Here is a 14,962-nt window from a genome sequence, read left to right as displayed (position 1 = left end):
AAATTCAACCACTGCCACTTTATGTCATCTAAACAGATTTACATGGACAGTGCTGGCCATATGGCTTTAGCTTAGATTTAGAAGTTAAAAGCAGGATACACAGAACAACCCTAACATACCAGCTTCATACATAAAACATGTAACCTCTGCAAAACAATTTTGGGGTATGATTGTCACAAGACTGATAAAGCATATCACATCTATTTGGAGCCTCATGGGTAGGTTTTGATTTCCCGCGATAAAACGCTGCAAGATATTTGTTCTTCAGTTACTGTTTTACATGTCCCATGATACGATAACTAGAAAAGATAGCCATATCAAACTGACCTGTGTTTTATTCTTGCTACAAAAGGAGGAAATGGTGGTTTGCTGCCGAATCCCCCCACCCTTCCAGCTAGGCTTCATCCAGGCATGGTATTTACTGCATAAGTTTTACTGATTATAATGACAGCATTTCTGTCATGATTTCTAATGTTCCCTTCGCACAGCAGTACCTATATACCACCATGTCGCACTAAGTTTCATTCACAGCAGTACATACTGCAGTGTAAAAAGGAGGTTAGAAATCACTGTCTCCACTCAATAGTTGTTGAGCAGAGGGGTCAATCCTAAAGGAAAGCGGCTTTTGGAGCATCACTCCAATCCCCTAGATTGATCCTAGAGCTGAGCTCTTATATACTAAGTTCTGAACTATTTACTTGAGCTCCTATATTCTGTGAGGCTTCAAGGCTATGATGTAGCACAGCTGTAGAGACTTTAGAGCAGGAGACTCTTAACCTCAGGGTTATGATTTTGAGCCCCATGTTGTGTGAAAGATTCCTAAATTGCAGAGGGTTGGACTAGACCCCCCCCCTTGTTAGGGTTTTCTCTTATCAGACATCATACACAAACTATGGTTTGCAAACTTATTCAAAACTATCATTTTCGGTTTTCTCAACTCGTGCTTTGTCAATCCAGACATCATACTCAGCCATGTGGTAAGCTTCCTTAACCATGGTATGGCATGATGCCTGAACTGAGCTAATGAGATTAATAATAATAATAATAATAATAATAATAATAATTTATTATTTATACCCCGCCCATCTGGCTGGGCCTCCCCAGCCACTCTGGGCGGCTTCCAAAAGAATATTAAAATACTGTGATACATCAAACATTAAAAGCATCCCTAAACAGGGCTGCCTTCAGATGTCTTCTAAAAGTCTGGTAGTTGTTGTTTGATTTGATATTTATGATCAAAATGTGTTGCGCTAAGATATACGAATATAATTTTTAAAGGTTTTCCTCCATGTTAGCTTGTGTTCTGTTATGTCCCATATTCCCCTTCAGTTTTCATCCCAGTTCTTACAGTTCAAACAGGCTTTTATGGAAATCATTGCTCAAAAGCCAATTGCATACGACGGTAACATAAAAGGCACCCTCAGTTTGCAATCTCACAACTAGATCTCTTCAATTTGCAAAAGCACATTACTGTCACACCATCACATTGGAATGGGCAATTGCCCCAGCTGTTAATGCTTTGTTTCCAAGTGCTTATTAGTATGTGTTAAACACATGGTGTATGCCACTCTAGAAGCAACCATATTAACACTGAAATGTTGCAGTTTTTATACATTTTCAAGGTAAGGCAACTTCACTCCCTGAAGCGGAAGCGCACTTCTCCATGATACCAGCTGAAAAGCCCGTACCTTTCAGATCCTCTCTTCTCCATGCTTCTGGAAAATGACTGAAAATATTGCAGTGCTTTGGCAGATCACACTTAACATTCTATGAGCTATTCCAGTGGGCAAAATCTAATCTGCACTCTGAGGTAACTGATATTGGCAGGTCTAACATTCCCCAACTCAATGGAATGTAAATATATTTCAAACATACGGACTTTGAGCACTCACCTTCCAACAACCCCTTTGGTTAGCAGCCAGAACAAAACTCGTAAGCCGATTTGTAAGAAGAACAAAGTCACTCCTTTCAGCTAAAAGAGGAAAGAAAGGACAACTTGGATTAGATAGTTACAGAGCAGGAAAATTAGAGCCTAGATAGGTGTTTCCTTTCACAGAGATTCAAGGTTGACATTACAGAACTTACAGTGCAGTCCAAACCCAAGTAAAACCAGTAAAACAGAGTGGATTTTGGTTTTAATGGTCGAGGCAGGGCCACACAAGCATAAGTCCCTCAACCTAGCTGGGGTAGGGCTCAGTGGACAGAACTTATGCCAACACAAATCCACCCCCAAGGGGTGTTCCATGAGTGAGGTAGACATAGGACCAGGCAAGGAGAGACTTGCACCTGTTCCCAACCCTTTTCATTCTGCTCACATGACCTAAGCAGCCTGGTGGAACTTAGATGGCAAAAAGGGTGTTGCAAGTCAATTTTCTCCTGAATGAAGTTTGGAAGAGGGAAGCAATGCTGGCTTTCTATAATTAGGAGTGCTCTGCCAGAGCACTATCTTGACAACACAGTGGAGTGCAGTGTCCTGTAGGCTGCCAGTCTGTTTCTGAAGTAAATGGTGTATGGTTTGGGGCACACCTCCCTGAAGGAGCACCTTCTCCTATAATGGCCCGTGCACTGAGATAATTGTCAGAGCACTTCTACAGATGCTACAATCTTCTAAGAATGAATGGGGAGAGACTGAGAAAAGGGCCTTTGGGGCTATGGCCTTCCATCTCTGCATCACTCTCCCTGGTGAGGCTCATCTGGTGCCAGCTCTCACGTTTTCAGCAACAGATAAAGACCTTTGTATTTCCCCCCAGAGCTTTTAAAAATTGATTTTACCACGCTCCTGCGATGATGGTCTGAAAAAGTATTAGTTCTTTTTAAAGCCCGCTGTGTTTCAAGAAGCCCCTTCTCAGGGACACTGTGTTCTATGTTCTAAACAGTAGTCTATATCAACATCATACACAATACAATTAATACTTTGGAGGATGAACAAACTGAATCCAGGGGGACATGTACAGAAATTAACAGCAAAGACCTCTTCTCTCCACATGCATCAACCCAGATCCTGCAATCATCATATACTGTACTGAGAAGCCATTATGTGTTTTGGGGCTCTATTAAAAGAACAAAGAGCAGCATTCTTAATTTCCCCTGCTCGATTTTATAAAGCAGAAGTGACCCCAAAAAGTTCTGACTGATCTTAGAGGAGCTATAGAGGGCTGGGGTTACATTTAGAGCACATGCTTCTCATACACTCTTCTCTAGTAAAGTTTCTAAAAGGTAGGGCCATTCAAGACAACTGACCACCCTCGAGCCATACCAGGATGGTAGCACCAAAGGAAACACTGCCTTTTAAAACACTAGAAGTGTAAACTTTATATTTTACAACTATGCTTATTTACTGTAGATAGTTACTTTAGACCACTTAAGATATTAAGAGCTGTGAATGAAGACAGAACACATGGACGCTCAGAGAATTCAGTAACACAAATTACCTTAAACAAGTGTATTACAGATTTACAAAACCAAACCTGAAACAGTAGTTTAAATATTAAGTGCACAAGGATAAAGCCTTTATCTTCCAACCAGCTTCACAAATAAAGATTTGGCATGCTACCTCAGAATTTTTTTGAGTTTTTGAGTTCCTATTCCACTGAAGTGTTTCTCAAAAATCCCATACATAATTATGATTTATATAGCACAAAATGCATGCCAAACACTTTACAAAAGATCAACAGATCTCTGCCAGAAGCCACTTAAAATAATTTTTATTTAATAATCCATGTAAAAAGATTTTACAACTTCTTGGAAAACTGCTGAAGGGAACTGGAAAGACTCACCAATGAGTCAATCCCTTATGGAAATTATGCTTCTTGTTCCAGGGCACTAACTCATGTATGTCTACTCAGAAGTCAATCTCAATGACTTCAACAAGACTTACAAGGGAGTATGTATAGGATTACTGCCTGAGAGATCTGAAGGATGGGGAAATATACCGGTGGAAGCCTGATTTAAAACAAGAAAACCTACCCAATAGAACGAAGGTTAACGCTCAAGCATTCTTCTGAAACAAAGAAGCTTAGGGTAAAGTTTCAAAACGGGCAAATGATTCCTTATAAGAAACAAAAGCAATTTCAAGAAGGGCCGATGAGTTTATCTGAAGGAGATAAATGCGGCACACAAACATATCACCATTATATAAAAATGCAAAGAAAGAATATGATCAAATGCTTACAACTTACAGGGGAAGAAATACAGGAGGGGAAATTATCAAGGTTTCCACATGCATCATTTGATAGATGGCACAGAATCTTGAAAAACGTATCAGGTTTTCCAAAGTAATAAAAATAAAATGAAGCAAAATTTTAGGTTGTACAGACATTTTTACCCAGAGACAGGGGTTTTCTGCCTTTGAGACTCCCTCGAATGTTTCTCCTGCTTCCTCTCCCCTGCCCCATACTCTGGCTCCTGGTCTCCCCATTGACTCCCCTCTTCCACCAACCCCAGCATCTGTTTCACATAACCTCACCAATCACTGGCCCCTTCCTCTGGCTCATCCTCCTGTTCCTCTGCCTCCTCTGCCTCCCCCCCCCCCCCGACTCCTGCCTGCCCCTGACAAAATGCATAAGGCAAAAAGCATAGGCTTTTACAAACTGTGGAACACTTAATGCCCAGAAATGATCTCCACGGATGCTGAAACTTATATCCTGATGAAGTAGATATATGCTTTGAGGTGATTCATGTCATTAGCTACATTGATGGAACAGATATTTCTAAGATGTGGGGAAGTTTCATACAATGAAAGCACTGTGTATCATATCCTTGTGGGTAATAGCTTTTGACATGAGGGAGGTTTTCTTGGGGGGGGGGGGAGAGACACACAGATGTGTATTAAACCATTTCATCCTGGCATATGGGTTATTATTCCTTTTATAAAACACGGTTTCACATTGCTGCATTATGCTTTACTATATTATCTATTGTTTATTAAGTTTCCCCTGGGCCATAAAAAGTATCATTATGATGCATTTTCTTGTGGACACACACAAGATCGTGTCTCTTACTTCTTACACACATAATCATTTTCAGAAGCGTTTGCTCGAATTATTAAATTTTGCTGGAAGATAATGGAATCAAGCTACAGCAAATTTCCTAAATGTTATTATCACATGTGTTGTAATTAAACAGTCTGATTCACAATGCCTTAAAATAAAGTAAAAATGGTGCTTGCGATCCACATTTTATCCTTTGTAAACCGCTTAGAGGTTTCGTTTACAACTAAGTGGTATGAAACTACTGTTAAGTAAATAGTTTTTGCAATCCATTTTTTTATGGGGGCACAATAGCAGTACATGCTTTGTAGCCAATAAAAATTCATTTCCAATTAAGAGTTCACAGAATAAAATTGGTCAAATAAATAATGAGTTAATGAAATGTCTTCTTTTGTGATGTGACCATCATGTTATTACTAGTAAGATCCACACAAAAGAATGACACGATGGATATTATACAATTATATAAGTTTGTGAATTGAATTAAACTCTCTGTGTACACTGATAACTAATTTTGCTATTAAATGGCTCATTTACCCTGAGTGGTGCAAAACTTTCGAGGATAAGACCCTACTTTGTCAGATGTGTGAAGTGGTTTCCTGAATAGGTATATATACATCCTGACAACAAAGGAAAGAAGAAATTATTTCCCTCCCACCCCCTTGCCAAAGGTCAGAAAGTCAAGCAATTTAACAGAGTCAGCGGCAGACACATCACAGTACCACAAGTGAACACAAAACCCAATCAGCATGGATATGACCGTTGCCAAATAGCAGCCACTGGAGCGGAATTATTTCCAGAGTAGTAGTGATAAGTTTGTTGTTGCAAAAATATTTAAGTCTTAGGGGACATTTAAGCCTGTTATGGCATAAGCTTTCATGTCCCACTGTCCACCTTTTGGATACACTTATTTGATTATGTTTATAAACCTCATCATATAAATCCCAGATCTTACAATGAACTAGTTAAACCTAAAACCATCATTCAAATCAGTGTTCGAAACTCCTATTGTTCTAGGCACATTTTGCGAAAGGGAATTTCACTGGTGCAGGCAGTTTCTGAGCTCTGGGCACAGTAGTAGTAGTAGTAGAAGAAGAAGAGTTTGGATTTGATATCCCGCCTTTCACTCCCTTTTAAGGAGTCTCAAAGCGGCTAACATTCTCCTTTCCCTTCCTCCCCCACAACAAACACTCTATGAGGTGAGTGGGGCTGAGAGACTTCAAAGAAGTGTGACTGGCCCAAGGTCACCCAGCAGCTGCATGTGGAGGAGCGGAGACGCGAACCCGGTTCCCCAGATTACGAGACTACCGCTCTTAACCACTACACCACACTGGCACACAGTACAACTGGCTCACAGTACAACTAAGATTTCAGATTAAAACTGCACAGTGGAAGGAAAGGAGGACCTTTTTCTGACTCCCCACTTCCAGCTACTTTCTGAAGCCTAGATAAGAGACCCTCTTCAGAATATTACAGAGTGTGCAGGGGAAGGACTAGACCATGTGAAAAATGAACATAATATTTTATTTCAGTAGACAGAAAGGGGTTTTTTTAGGTCCCGAGACACTGGCATATTTATATGTCAATGTTAACACCCTGAAGCAAATAGACAACCAGAACAGATTCTTTGCGACCCGTGTTGCAGAGTCCTACCTAGTTGTGCGACTCAACGATCTGACAGTCACACTCATGCATGAAGTGTTATCCTAAATTGGCAGGTATATAGAAGGAGAAGAAGAAAATGTAAGCAGTGAGGTCAGAGGGAAGTAAAACGCAAAAAGTACAGTCTGTGATAATTACATTAAACCTTAAACGTCTGCAAAATAATTACAGTCAGTGCCAAGAATCAGATGCCAGGAATCATGAGCTAAGAGTCAGACATAGTGGAGACTCTTGTTGCCTAGGCAAAGTTCCAGCCTTACATATGGAAGCCTTCATGGTACCCCCAAGTAGGAGGAGACAACGGCTGGCCTAGTTGGGCACAGTTGCTTAACAGCCTAGAAACAACCATGGAATATCTGGTCCAGGGCCTGCAATGCATGTGCCTTTATGAATTATTACATGATCCACATTCACACGTGAGTAGTCTTCAAAAATAAAAACCATATGGAACTGATAGAAAGGACTGACAGAATCCGAGACCAGGGAGAAGAGACGGTGGAAGAAGATCGGGAAAAAGTTTTAAAAATTTGTTTAGAGAAATACTGTAAAGTTAATGAGTGTTAGAAAAATGTTGGAATGAAATTACATGGCTTTAGTAGAAACATTATAAGGAGTTAAGTACTAATTACATGGCTTTAGTAGAAACATTATAAGGAGTTAAGTACAAATAAATTTTAGGGTTTTAATGGTAAGATAAGGTTAAAACAAATTAAGATAATTAAATGACAGAAAATAGTGAAAGGTGGAAAGGATTTGCTGAAATAATTAATAACTAGAATACAAAAAAGGGAGGTGTGAGGAGGTCGATGAAACAAGTTAATGAAAGATGAATATAAATATTGGATGTGTTCTTAATTGTTTTTGTTTTGATGTATTGTGTTTTTTTGTTTTCTTTTTATGCATTGTAATGTATTGATTTGTATTGTCTATTCTTTCTTTTTTTCTTATTTCTTTTTGTAATCTTTAAACTTTTAATACATATTATTTTTTTTATTAAAAAAAATAGAAACCACAGCCTGAGCATGGCAATCCAAGTCAATTTTGTACATGCCTGGTCCAGAAACAGATACAAACTTTAAAAATGTTGTCGTACAAAGGATTTTAAGAAAACAAAGTCCAGCCCAGGAGTATAGCAAAGGCTGATAGCACCAGCCTATGCAAACCACTAGTATGACTTAGTCCAAGGCAGTTTCTTACTGTTTTCCAAGCATGGGGTTTTTTTGCCCTCGCTTTGGTGGAACCGCACCAGTGAAGATTATGTACAAGAACAATAAAAAGTGTCCTAAACAAAATGCAGCACACACTGGGAGGAGCCAAAAGAAACTAGCTTTTCCTTCAGTTATTACAGAGAAAACATACAACACTGGACAATTGATTGTCTGACTTTAAGAAGATAATAGGAGATCTGACTACATTTACTGCTGTCATCTCATGTCAAACGCCAGAAGCAATTAGCTATTTTAAGCCACTTAGCCTGTGAAAAACACAAACCATTGTTAAAATGTTTTTTTTTTTTTTTTTTGCAAAAACAGCACAGCAAAACCCTCCAGCGGTAATAACAATAAAATGGCCAGGAAAAGCCCGGTGCATTACCAAGCTGCATGTAGTTTGCTGCTACACTCTGAATGTTAAGGCTTCTATTACACAAAATTCCTAAAATGGGTGATCCAAAGAAATGAAAACACTTGTTATGTCCAATGTCTTAGTTACTTGTCTGAGCCATGCTGAAAATGAGTAATTAGTCCCTCCACAGTCAAGATAACATGAGCTGGGGCACAAGACATCTGTGAAACTCTTCCTCATCTTTCATATTTTCACCTCTGCAAGACCTTAAAAGGCCTTTAAAATAAAATAATACTAATAAAGACCTTTGATGATTTTGCACATGAATTCTTCTCATAGTTGCCATGCCTCTTAGATATTGTAGGTGATGACAGTGCCTATTAATACAGCATCACTCAGTTGAACATGAACAAGAGCGTTCAAGGTCTATGTCAGCATTATACACACACGGGGTAACATACACAATAGCGACAAACCAACAGATGTCTTACACATAAGCAACATTAAGATTTGTGGGGGGGGGGGGGAGAGACTTTTCAACTCCAGGTGGACAAACATGGGGAGTATCAGAAGGATACACAGGGAGGCTAGCCCTTGCACTCAGGCAAACAAGGTTACTGAACTCTGACCAATAATAACAAAAGAATTGGTCAGCCATCAGGCTCCTGTCCGAAAACAAAACAACAGTAACTCCCGCTGGAATGTAAGGAAGAGAGATTGATTCAGGCTAACAGCAGCACAGGCTCAGCAGCAAGCACAAGGTCCAGAATCAATATTCCAATGTAAATGAATAAAGCAAGAGGTTCTTAACTGTATGGAAGCTGCAAAGATGTTCTGAGCATGTCCATTCCCTCAAGCTTTTAAAGATGAGATGGAGCTCACTCACTCCTGAGACTCTCTTGCCCTATGGTTTTGCTGTGTGTGTACATGTCTGCCCCTGCTGGGCAGGTGCATCTCATTCCACTTAGCAAGGTGGCCTGGTTATTGGTGACAAGACGGTGCCAGGGCCCCTCTGCCCACAGCTCTGCTGCCATCTCCTCCTGCTCATCTCTTCCCTCTGACTGGTCCTCCCCCCTCCTTGCATCAAGCAAAAGGGTCAGTGCAGAGACCCAGCAGATCTTCTTCTGTCTTTCTGACATCTAGAGTTACAAAGGGGAGGATCTCTTCCCTCCACCCCTGGATGCCAGTCTTCCAGCCCCCCATCTGTTCCTTCTCCTTCCTCCTCTTCCATTTGGGCTTGCCAAATGTCAGATACTGGTGGAGTCAAGGGACTCATGAAATCAACTGACCGGTCAATTTTGTGAAATAATGGTCCAATATTAATAATAATAATCAATCAATCAATCAATCCATATTATATCAATTAATATCAATGTAAAGTGTTGATTTTACTAGGACAAGAAAAATATAATGAAATGGATCGATATTTGTGCTAATCACAAAAAATGAATGAGCACACTGTTTTGTGAAACTTAGAAATGAAATAAAGTATAACTTGCTAACAATATTAGATAAGGGTTCTATAAATAATAATTCAGTGAACAATTCTCTTTGCCTTTTTTCAAGGTTAGCTTGGGGTAACAAATGGAATTAAAATTTCTTTATGAAAGGAACACCCATTATTTGAAACACCAGATCACATGGAGAAAGTACTCCCTGAATTCCACAGCAAACAAGGTAAAAGTCATGGAAAGTCCAAAGCAGTAACTTTTCTGGTAGCAAAATTCCTGAAGTTTTAGCAGATGATCAGCAAGGTAATTTTTACTGTGCTGCTAGGTTTGCCACCAACTGTTGTAAGAGCTAGGGGGCAATCTCCTCTTACTGGGACCTTAATGAAATAAAGTTAAATTTCCACCTACCATGGTCAAACTATAGGCAATCTGTTGACTATAAATGATCAACAAATTCAGTGGCATGCCAGTTTAGGCTACCAGCATACAACGAATCCAGGATTTAGGTGAACAGTTTGCAAGCAAAGCAAGAAAGTTCCAAGATTCAGGCAAGAAAGTTCCAAGATCCAGACATGGAAGGGCTCAGAAGCAGAGTAACCCAAATCAACCTAGAAGGCAAAAACAGCAGCCCAACACAATTAAACCTTTGGAGAGACATCTAGAATCATCTGTTACAGAACCTGCCTGATTTTTCACAGCAGCCAGTTGGTCAACGATCAACACATTTGTTTCACACCTGTTGATCATTGACCAACTGGCTGCTGTGAAAAAATCAGGCAGGTTCCATAGCAGATGAATATAGAAATAATTTCCCTCCCACCCGGATATACTGTAGCTCCAGAGAGAAAGGCATCACATAGTGGCTGGCAGGCTGCAGACTCACAGGGTGCTGAAGGTTAAAGTGACCCCATAATACCATGTTGAAATGGTTTCGTCATTCTTCTTGTTTACAGATACTTAGCCTCCAGCCTGCCCCACCCTGCCCCCAATTTCTGTGAAATAGGGAGCACAGAAGGTGAAATGGCAAGGGGGTGCATAGCAGAAGGGAGATTAGAAATGCTTGCTGCACAATAATTTGTCTATTTTCTGCAGACAAATTACACATTCTCCTTAACATCACTAGAAATGGTACTGGGGTCAACAGAAACCCACAAGCTTACCAAACCCCTTTATAAATCTGAATTATTTACGTATTTTTTTCCAGTTAGGTTGGAAACACTCCCACGCCCATAAGAGTGACCATTTTGCACAATACTTACTAACTGGCTGTTGGGTCACTGTGACTTCAACTGCATCAGTATGTTTACAAGTTACCTGCATGTTCACCTTAGCAAGTTGCCAGACACAGGCTGTGTCTACATTCAGGTCTACAAGGGTCACAGTTTCTGTGTACACTTTTGCACTTTCAATATTATGCCTCCATAATCTATCTTGTTATTTCCTATATCCATACTAACGTGTGGGATTTGATGGGATTCATTTGTGCTGTCTGCTGCCCTCTCTCATCAAGATGTTCTGGAAATCTGAGGACTGTTAAGTGTATGTGTGCAGGTATCTGCTTAGCTGTGTGAGCAACTTTAAAACATTTTGGAGGTTTTGTTTTATTTTATTTTCCAAAGTAGCAGATTTCTACGAAAAAGTAGGATAATAACAACGATAATAATAAAACAGTGCTCTTTCTCTGGGAGGACGCAGGGGTACACATACCTCTAAACATTTTGTGAATCTCTGTACTTTTGTCCATTTACTGTACAGTGGTGCCCCGCAAGACGAATGCCTCGCAAGACGGAAAACCCACTAGACGAAAGGGTTTTCCGTTTTGGAGGTGCTTCGCAAAACGAATTTCCTATGGGCTTGCTTCGCAAGACGAAAATGTCTTGCGAGTTCCTGCGATTTTTTTCCGCTCCTCACCCCCTTTTTCTAAGGCACTAAGCTGCTAATAGCCTTTTAGCAGCTAATCCGCTAATCCCTTAAGTCTTTAATAGCTGCTAATAGCCGCTAATCCGCTAATGGGATTGCTTCGCAAGACGAAAAAACCGCTAGACGAAGAGACTCACGGAACGGATTCTTTTCGTCTTGCGAGGCACCACTGTATTTCTTTTTCCCAATTTGCACTATAAAATGGTGATTTTCTTGAGTCAAAATGAGAGTACCCTAAACATTTTTTTAGAAAAAAGCACTGATAATAAATATATGTGTTCCAAAACCAGGTGCCCACAAATAATCTGGTATCTGTTTACCTTTTCAGGCACGCCCAGAGAGAGAGAGAGAGAGAGAGAGAGAGAGAGATCAAATTTGCACGAAAGGTCAGAAAAAAATTATTATTTTAAAATGTGTGTGTTGCACCAAGCCAAGGAGCCTGAGGTCCCTTGTGGGCTTACATGGCGGTATCTGCTTACCTGTGCCAGAACACTTTTCTTATTTATTTTTGAAATACAGGTTTTCTGATACACTAGATCTGCATAAAAGAACAGTAAAAAATAATAATTGTGTGTATTACTCCAAGCCAGGCAAGGATTTGGCATGAGGCTGCAGCTTCCTTTCCCTCCTGTATCTTCTAGGGCAAATTTTATTTTTAATTTTAATACAGCTGTTTTGTGCACGAACCCTTTTGCACAAATCAGCTGTTTTAAATATAAAAATACCACAAATGTGCCTTCAACAACAACCAGTGGAAAGGGGAAGGCTGCATCCTTCCCTTTGGGCTGATGGAAAGAAAATGGAAGTAGTGGGTGTAGCAACAGACAGCAGCTAGCAGAATGTCACCACACATGTGGAAAAAGAAATCCAGACCACACAATGTGCTTCAGGGCATCCGCAAATGGGCAAGATGCAATTTTATACGGATTTTCTTCAGATTCTTACCAAATCAGGAAAATCTGAATTTGGAGGAGGGCGGGTATGGGCTGCCAACTGGATGAGGAAGATGTTGTGTGGACACCACACACACACACAACACACAAGCGGCTTCAAATCCACAGTGCGGATGAGCCCTTAATGGCAACTATCTGACAAAGACCTTCAACTGACCCATTCCTCTGTTAACAGAAATATTTGCATAGTGCATTATTTTTATTTCTTTAGGTCATTCATATATTGCTTCAAGCTTCAAAGAAATCTCTAAGCAGTTTATAATATTGTAAAAATATCACTAATAAAATTAAAAACTCCAAATTTTAAAGCTCAGGCATCTCTAAAACAATTTCAAGAAGGGCAGTCCAACCCGCAGCACCACAAAAAGGGTCTGGTATCAATGTGTTTCATGTCACTATTTTGTCTGCCCTACACATGCAGTTATGAAATCTGGTGATCAAACTGCATATGGTATGGTTGCAAGGTCTATGAGATCTGTGATTACCAGTAATTCACAAGACATGATAATTGCACATATATAATTGTTAAGTTGTAAGGGACCAACCTAGCCAACCTAGCAGTTCCTGCCAACCTAGCAGTTCAAATGCACGTCAAAGTGCAAGTAGATAAATAGGTACGGCTCTGGCAGGAAGGTAAACGGTGTTTCCGTGCGCTGCTCTGGTTCGCCAGAAGCGGCTTAGTTATGCTGGCCACATGACCCGGAAGCTGTACGCCGGCTCCCTCGGCCAATAAAGCGAGATGAGCACTGCAACCCCAGAGTCAGTCAAGACTGGACCTAATGGTCAGGGGTCCCTTTACCTTTAAGGGACCACAAAGGTCATTCATTCATTCACAATACTGCCCTATACCCAAAGGTCTCAGGGCAGTTCACATAAAATATCAAAAACATAAAATCAAAACAAAACCAACAATCCAATTAAAAAACCCCAAAAGAGGCAGCATTTTAAAAAAGGGTATGGGGTGTAGATCAAGTCAGGCAAAGGCCTGGCTGAAAGGGAACATTTTTGCCTGGCGCCTAAAGGTGTATAGTGAAGGCACCAAGCAAATTTCCCTGGGGAGAGCATTCCACAGATGGGGAGCCACTGCAGAGAAGGCCCGTTCCCGTGTTGCTGACCTCCTGACCTCTCATGTAGGAGGCACACGAAGAAGGGTCTCAAAAGATGATCTCAGGGTCTGGGTAGGTTCATTTGCATGATATAATCGACCCCACTGTTTTTTAAAAGCACACACTATTTGTTTTATGTTTTAAAAACAGCATGATCAGTTACATCACACTCACCGTGCCTGCTGATGTACGTACACAGGGAGATTCTTGACTGATTATTTTTGTGCAACTATATCGTTTTATTGGAAATGGGAAGTTCTCAATGAAAGCATGATTTATTCATTTTTAACATGTAATTGCATGATAACTTCTGTCAGCTATTTTATTTGTATGGCTTCCTTAGGGTGCATTTACTTTAAAGACTGGACTGATACAGTCAATTATTCTATCAACGGAGGGCTAAATCAACCTGGCAATTTCAATTTATGTACACATTCTGGAATTGCTGGACATTAGCTTCAAAAGTACCAGGGTTTCAGATCAATGAAAATTACTAGCAGAGTCTGGAGTTGTTCAATAAAAAAGTTGTTGCTGTTTTTTAAAGGTAATTCTTTTATATTGAGATTATGAAGTCAAACATATTTATGGAAAGTGCTTTTTATAATTTTAAAATGACTAACATATTACTCCAGAAATAGCTTTCAATCCACAAAACAGGTTCAATGGGTAACTAGCAATATTTTATGAGACAATATTTTTTCAGCTGCGTGAAAACTATGGCTAATACTAGTTCTTTAGCTGGTCCTTGGCATTCGTTCCTTAGCCTCACTACACTCAGAAACCTAACAAAAATATTTCCTAATCTGCTCTACACTTTTTTTTCTATCTTAAACATACATAACCTCAAGGGGAAAAAAGTAAATCAAAGAATATTCCCTTCAACCCCAAAAGACCACTTGAATGCATAGAAGTGGCAATTGTGGCACCAGGAATCATGAGGGGAGGGCAGAGCAGTCTGCTTCCTGCCACCCACAGCATTCAATTGCCCTGGCCAGTTTACTACAGCCTTTCAAACCCAGTGCATGTAAGGGTAGATGTACCAGAAATACTATGAGGGAAACTGTAAGAGCACACATTATAATTAAGCCTATGAACACATTATACCTATATTATGCACAGCTATGTGGGAGCAAAGCACTCTCTTTGAATTCACACAATTACTGAGTGGGTACACACAATCCTAGTTTTATTTTCCAGGTACTACAGCATTAGGCAACACAAATAAGTACGTAGGTGGACCACATTTAGGTTCAGTAGCTGATATTTTCACCTGCGATTCAGATGTTTTTCCTATTGAAGAAAGAACAGCTGCACTGAAA

General features: G+C 40.1%; 1 protein-coding gene across 7 annotated transcripts in view; it reads right to left on the bottom strand.

Annotated features, from left to right (window-relative positions):
- The window catches only part of NDST2 (N-deacetylase and N-sulfotransferase 2), a 103,272-nt gene that overhangs the window by 79,784 nt on the left and 8,526 nt on the right, over window positions 1-14,962 (bottom strand). For 3 of the 7 annotated variants that reach the window (XR_014511157.1, XM_083440369.1, XM_083440373.1), the window contains exon 2: window positions 1,893-1,972. The exons of 1 other annotated variant lie outside the window; for it this stretch is intronic. The gene's annotated coding sequence lies outside the window, so the exon portion shown is untranslated. Of the gene's footprint in view, window positions 1-1,892; window positions 1,973-4,178; window positions 4,248-6,641; window positions 6,695-12,063; window positions 12,123-14,962 lie in introns of all 7 variants that reach the window. 3 more of the 7 variants (XM_083440372.1, XM_083440371.1, XM_083440370.1) reach the window with 3 other exon arrangements.

This window comes from Podarcis tiliguerta, assembly GCF_965153285.1.
Source record: "Podarcis tiliguerta genome assembly, chromosome: 5".
Taxonomy (NCBI): Eukaryota; Metazoa; Chordata; class Lepidosauria; order Squamata; family Lacertidae; genus Podarcis; species Podarcis tiliguerta.
The sequence above is the reverse complement of the archived record's forward strand: the minus strand, read 5'-3'. Positions and strand labels throughout refer to the sequence as shown.